The sequence below is a fragment of the Saccostrea cucullata genome, unplaced genomic scaffold (genome assembly GCF_032062105.1).
Source record: "Saccostrea cucullata isolate Sc308-1 unplaced genomic scaffold, CSIRO_AGI_Scuc_v1 ctg3964, whole genome shotgun sequence".
NCBI classification, from domain to species: Eukaryota; Metazoa; Mollusca; class Bivalvia; order Ostreida; family Ostreidae; genus Saccostrea; species Saccostrea cuccullata.
The window spans coordinates 28649-36114 of record NW_026931174.1 but is presented as its reverse complement, the minus strand read 5'-3'; the positions used below and the strand labels follow the sequence as shown (position 1 = coordinate 36114).

At 33.6% G+C, this 7466-nt stretch overlaps 1 long non-coding RNA gene across 1 annotated transcript; it reads left to right on the top strand.

Annotated features, from left to right (window-relative positions):
* Nucleotides 1-350: 350 nt before the first annotated feature.
* Nucleotides 351-1631, top strand: LOC134231678 (uncharacterized). Its single transcript, XR_009984595.1, has 3 exons — nt 351-396; nt 814-927; nt 1173-1631. It is a non-coding gene; the product is annotated as an uncharacterized LOC134231678 (long non-coding RNA).
* Nucleotides 1632-7466: the final 5835 nt, after the last annotated feature.

The following is a 7466-nucleotide window of genomic DNA, read 5'->3' as shown; positions in this document are numbered from 1 at the left end:
TTAAAGGCTGACTGTATATTTGTTCCTAAATAAAAGCCTATACTGAGTAAATTGGTTATTTTTCAGTTATTTAAGAATATATTTTTTTCATTTCATTTTATTTAGGAGATCAGCAGGTAAAATAAGAAGTCAAAGCTTACAGGGAGCTTTATTATGGCTGGATGGTACATGTTACATAAAAATTCTATTTTTCCCCATCTACAGTGGACCTTCAGATATCCGGACGCCAGATATCCGGATGCTTCAGTATCCGGACAATTTTTCATTGGAACGAAATTTTTAAATGTTACTTTGTCTTGTTTAACTGGTGATTCAGATATCCGGAGTGCTGTCCACTGTAGTTCATGAAATGGCATCCATCCTATTGTCAGTGCTGTCAGGGAAAAAGATGAACTGGTATGTAATTGCATTTGTATTTTTTTTAATAATAGAAAGTACTCATAAATTACACCTAAGCTAGGCCATCCTTAAAAAATTGTTTGTTTGGAATTGCCACCTGAAGGGTTTCAGACACAGGAGGGAGGGAGGAAAATTACTTTTTTTTAAATTGAAAACCTAATTTTACATAGATCAGACACTATATATCAGTGTTTTGTATGGTGCATGTGATACATGTAATGGGCAAAAAAAAAAATTGATTAAATATAAAAAAATCTTCCTACTTTTGGTCAATAAAATTTTTTCAGGAGGGGGCATTTCAATGAGACGGGAGGCAATTCCAAACAAACTATAATTTTATTTTGGCCTAAGCAATGCTTCAATGCTTCCAATTTTAATTCTTAAAAAAAATGCATTTCCTTTTATTATCACTAGGTGTATTACAACCTAAGACAAAGTGTTGAGATGTTTGGCAGTCCTATACATTCACAGAGAAAATGTTCTGCTGGAAATATGGGGCAACATTCAGCCTGTACACACATAGACTAGGTATGCTCATGCTTGGAAAATTCTCTAATAGAATACCGGTACAATAATCTTGTATGCAGCATCTTCAGGCTTTTCACAAACTTACAATTAAGGATTGATTAAGAATTGTATTTTAATTTGAGAAGTAGATCAATTTTATTTAAAAAATTAAAAATATTTAAAGACAGTTTAATTTACCAAAAAACAAGTGCAGTCATGATAATGCTAATTACTCTATACCAATTGCTACTCATTCTTATTTGAAGGGATTCCACCAAAAACTGAAAGAGAAAAGAAGCTGATGTACTCAAACAATCCCTGGCAAGAGAAATTAATTTGTGAAATGAAAGAATGCACAGACATAACATTTTAATATTTGTTTGTACAAAAATTGACATTGAAAGGAATTTACTGTATGTGTACTTAAAATAGCGAGCTTCATATTTTAGTTGTTTTTGAGCAGACGAGGATGTGCTAATTCATAAATACCACTAAAAATTCATTTATAAATAGAATATACGACACAAATATTTGTAGCATTAATTCAAGATTATGCCAACAACCATATCCATTGATTGCGCTAAATTTTGAAAACACCAAGTTATGTACATGTACAGTATTTTTCCAAAGCTTGAACTTTTTTCTGTTAACGATTTTGCTTATTTTATTCATGGCTGTAAATAAATAAAACAAAAAAGATTGTATTAAATATTTATACATATTTATTCCTTTCGTACTTAAATTTGAGCATGCAAGTACAATATTCTTGGAAATCAATGCTTGTGGATTTGACGAGTCTCTCTTGCCCATGGATTTTGTTAACATATTGATTGAATCTACATTATCAATTAGTTAAAATCCACAAAATTACATACCCATGAACAATTTTTCTTGTCCATGAACATTGAACCCCACAAATTAACTTGATTAAAAAGATTCCACAGAATTCATAATACATGTACAATCATTTTTAATTCTTTTTCAAAGCAAGCAAAAAGATTTTTTTTAATTTTTCTAAAAATTAAATGTGTCAAAAATTCTTAAAACTATATACTTGTGTTCTGAAATTTAAAAAGTAATAGTTGAACATCTTCTAAGCACATCTCACTTAATAGCCTAATCATGCTAATAGCTTCTACAATATGTACCAATATGAGAAAGAATCATTCGGACAGAGTCTTCAACAGCTTAAATGCTTGCATTGAATTTTTCATATCTTTGTTAAAGAATATGGCTGATCTTAAAGAAACATCCGAGTGACTGCTAGTTATCACTGGGGATACTGGTCTAAACTCCATGATGCACACTTTAGTTCACAACTCTTGAGGAACAGCTCAGTCTTTGTACATACTTCGTGTCTTGACTGCAGCCACGGAGCTGTTGGACTTGTATTGCTGGAGTTTTAAAGTCCAAAACTGGATGTCAAGTTTACTGCATCCTTTTTTAGTCTACTCTTGTCTCCTGTAAACAAGGAACTGTGCAAATATTATTTTTGTTTTGTTATTGTATTGAGTTAAAGTAGAATATTATATAATCAATATTTATCCAGGGAAAACCAAAGACCCTACTCGTACTAATCAAGCGGGGAAAAATATCTCATTATTTCTGGTGTTGAAATTTAAAATATATAATAAAATTAAACATTGAACTAAAATCATAAATTGCAGTACTTATTCCATTTGCTAACAAATCAAGTTAATTGTATGGGGACATAAACACATCATACACTCTATTTGTACATTTTTAAAAGAAAACTGCCACTGTACATTAAATTAATCAGAATTAATCCTATTACATTTACCAGTGCTGTGTCTGTCTGTTTAACAACAAAATCACAAAGCAACAAAAGCTTTAGACATTTTAATTAAATTTCAAACTTTTGAAATAATATTTTAAATAATATTAATTGCCATGTGTCAAGCTATTAAGACACTATTAATATAAATAGTTCAAATGTCCTTTGATGAAAAAAAAAAATAAAAAGGGAGTTCACTTTTTTCCATTTAAGAAAAAGTTAAAAAGTCACAAAGTCAATATGTTTAATACTATATATAGTAACTCATTTTTATAGTTAAATCTATACGATTTAATGACATATACTTCGTAAAATACTAATTAAAATTAATCAAAATCAATATTTTACCAAAAATCTAATCCTTAATATCGCCGACTCCAAAATTCTGGTGACAAGCGACATCGTGTTTACCTACTCCAGCATGCTAGAGGTTCACGGCGAGATACTTTTGACTTGGCGCCGCGTAACCTCTAGCATCCATTGTAAAAATTCTCGCCGCTGAAACCCCAAGTGGAAAAAATTGTTTTATTAAGAAATAAGTCTTTGTATATTTACGAATGGTACGAAATAATAAAATACTCAATATTTACGATAAAACTTACGCATAAAACACTGTTAACCTCTCGTATTAGCAATAAATCCATTATTTTTCAAATCGAAGCAGAAATTGAAACGAGTTGTCTGTTCAAAATTCGGATATGGAATACAGAAAATCTGACGAAACGAAACTAGTGTAATGCAACGAAAATTTCGTTTTCTGACAAACAATCCGCAAAATTAATATGAAGTCAAATCGAAAGTACTTCTGGTGACAAATTGGAATATTGACAATTTCCATTAATTAACAATAATGCACAATGAATAAAATGGATTTTATTATTTCTTGCGACTTTCATACCCCATGCTAACACGTAGGTACCTGAAAATTACTTGTTAACAGTTTATTTCACGCATAATACGTTCCGCCCAAAATCTCAGGCGGAACGAGCTCGTTAGAAATGTAAGAGTCCGAGGTATATAAGGAGCGTAGGGACGTTAACCGAGGCTCTTACTTGTAGGAGTACGTGTTTACCAAGTCAGATGATCATCTTCATGACCGATTTAGCGTCACTTTTCGTCTCAAACAAATGTCTGGATCTGAAAATAATGAGTGTCCGCATCCTCTACAACATCCTGGCACACCACAGAGGGTTGACATTCTTTACAAATTAATTAATTTGGAGGTATACGTCCAGGAGAAACCACAGTGTCTCGCCACGCAACCATTTGTTTACACTCAGTCAAGCGCTTGACAAATTCAAACGTTTGCGTAACCACCTCTAAAACCGCAGCGCCACCCGACGGTTAATGACGTGAATGGATACTTATGTACTGTATTTTTTACCTTTCTTGGACCGCAGATTTTGCGTTTCTCAAGTTGTTTCCAAAACTTATAATCAGACGCAACATTTTAACATTACCCCCCCCCCCCCCCAAAAAAAAAAAGTCTGGAGAATTTAAATACAGGCATTTGTTTTGGTCACATATTGACTACATGTATTTGACTTCATTATTGAACTTTTCTTTACTGATTGAAATAAGTTTTAAAACGCATGAACTTTTAATTTTTCAAACAGGTCTTATACAATGACTGGATGAATAATTTCGAACAAATACCGGCATGTATCAGTCTCTGATCTTTCTTATGTGTATAGTCTGAATACATGTATATTGAAATACAGTAAGAAAACTAATTATAAATTGCTCAAAACTTTTATTGTTTAACAAATAAATTGAATGAAATGAAAATCTTTTTTGAAAAAAATCAAATAAATGAATAAACAAGCAACTATCCTAAAAACGGAAACCCGTCTTTTTTTCCTGTGTGTGATCGAGGGTTTGTTTGTGAGGGATTGGGGGTTGGGGTGGGGATGGGGTGGAGACAACAACACTTTCCTATGATAGCCGATTTTCTTTTAATAGATAATACATGTACATTGATATATAATATACATGTAATACTCCGTATCGTTTTTAAAGGGATCATATTTTCAGAGAAAAGGGGGGCTCTAAGGTCACTTGAGCCGAAGGCTCAAGTAGACTTTTCTGATAAAAATTTTGACCGTTTTCTCTCGTTGTCGTTGTTGTCTTCGTCGTAAACTTTTCACGTTTCCATTTTCTTCTCAAGAACCACTGGACCAATATATTTCAACCAAATGTGACTGACACAAAGTAACCTTGGAAGAAGGGGATTCAAGTTTCTTCAAATGAAGGGTTACATGTTGTCTTCCAAGAGGAGATAATTATGAATTAGTCAAAACATTGATGGCATCTTTTAAAAATCAGCTTCTCAAGAACCACTTGGCCAGGAAAGATGAAACTCAAGTGGTAGATAGATATATACAGTCAATTCTCGAATTATCGCCATTCGATTCATCGCCATTTTCGCAATACCGCCATGATTTCCCAAGAACGTTTTTCCTGCTATATAAAATTCTCTTTATAACGCCAAATTCGCATACCGCCATCCGCCACCCTGTTTTCACAACAAACGTCCATTTTTAAGTGTCAATTATCTCGATAAACCGCCACAGGTGCGCGTGGTCAGTGAAGCGCGGCTAATTGGTTGACACTATCCCTGTTGTAAAGCATGCAAAGGCAGACAAGGTACATGCAATTAAGTAATTAAACAAGAACTAAATAAACAGAGATTTTAACATGGACTGTTATAATAATTTTGTTTTCTGTTTAATAATCATTTAGTCACGGCTTCGCCACGAAAGCGGTCGTTGTTAAAGTACGCCGATAACTATATAATTTAGATGATCTCTGCTTTAAACATTGCAAAGTTTGCTGAAAAAAATAATACTACGGTATGAATTGTGAATGTTTAATTAACAATGTTGCCATAAACAATAAATTTATTCAAGAATTCATTTTACTTACTATCGGCAAAATATTACGACGATCGACCCAGCATTTTTTTTTTCAATAGAAGAACTGCAGATTTAAATGCACACCCATGTACTTTTCTTTATTTCATAACTGCAAATTTTGTTTTAGCGAATTTGTACATTAAAAATGACTTGAAGTATTTGCAACCAGAAATATGTTTTTATTTAATATACATGTACATGTAATAATAAGACTAGAAACGCTAAATGGTATTTCTAAGAACGGTAACTCTACTTCTTGTTTTCCAGAAGATGGGAAATTCAATTCATCGCCAAATTCGTTATACCGCCATGATTTCTAAATTACAAAAGGTGGCGGTTTATCGCGAATTAACTGTATATCCTCAGGAAGAATAAATTCAAAGTTCAAATCATGACCACTGAGGGTAGGGTCGGTCCCACAATGCCCGATCAAAGTTTTACATAGGAATTATAGTAAAGGAAAAATCTTTACAAAATCTTCTTCTCAAGAAAAGAAAAGCCGTGATTGGTGATATTTACATGGATGCATCTTGAAGTAGATTGATTGTTCAGATCATGACAGCCGGGGGTATAGGCTGGGGCCGCAATGAAATTTTACACAGAAATATGAAAAAAAAAAATCTTTTTATAAATCTGCTTTTCAGTAATACTAAAATCCATGATTAGTGAGATTTATAATAATTTTTGTTCAAATTAGAGTGGGGCACAAATTAATGATACATGTATGGGGTGAGACATCCTCAATTAGAATAAATTTCACTAAAAAATACTAAACTTATCTGTAGTTTTTTCCTAGCCAATATGTTCAGGTGAGCGATGTACATACGTAGCCCATGGGCCTCTTAATATTGAATGTTAGTTATCCCACCCCCTCTCTTCCTCCCCTTCCAGATCCACCCTTGAAAAAAGTGAGAGCAAACAGCAAACTCTTTCCTTGCGAATTGTTTTTTTGATATTTAAAAAAAATTAATGTTATTATTATTTTAAAAACTAGAGGTACTGTGAGCGATGAGCTCACTAAATGATACCCCCGCCTCCCATATGGTGAAAAAGTCCATGTTTTCCTGTGGCCGGGAAACCCAAAATATGTGCCGGATCAAAAAGTAAAATAGGAGGTGCACAATGGCAATATGTAATAAAGATTCTGTGAAAGTTTCATCAAATTTCAGTCAGTGGTATGAGTGGAGTTGCGGATAAGAGATGGGTACCCCAAAGCGTAAAAGACGGACGGACGGACAGACAGGCGGACAGACGGACAGACGGACGGACGGACGGACGGAATTAACGATTACTATTGATATATACCCTCAAGCTTTTCAAGCGGGGGGGGGGGGGGGGGGGGGGGGGGGTATAATAATGATTTGAGTGAAAATCTAGTTTGATATATTGTACGACTTGTCAAATCTACCGGGTCAATTTTACAGAACGACTAATTCCAGGTACAATTTGTTTGAAAATTGACTTCGGCAGTCGATCAGATTTTCTCATTGATTTTTATATAAACTGAAGATGACTGCAGCTGTTCCTTGGACGGAGAGAATGTGTGTTTTGCTGACAGGTCTCTTTTTGTTGTACTTTCAGATTTTATTGCAGAAGACGATTCTATGCATCGCTGACAATTTTTCTGCATTTGTCGTTCTTGCAACAGACGACGTTTTAGGGGTTTGTTGCTAGCCAATATTGCAAATGCTGGCGATCCACCAAGAATGCATAAATTATAATTCATGACAACTAAAAAGAAATGTATGTTATACTTTTCTGTAGATAGATAATGTAAAAGCGATGAAATTATTGCACCCTAATTGATTTTTCCTGTGATGTGTGTAAAGTGAAAGTAAGAAATAATAACC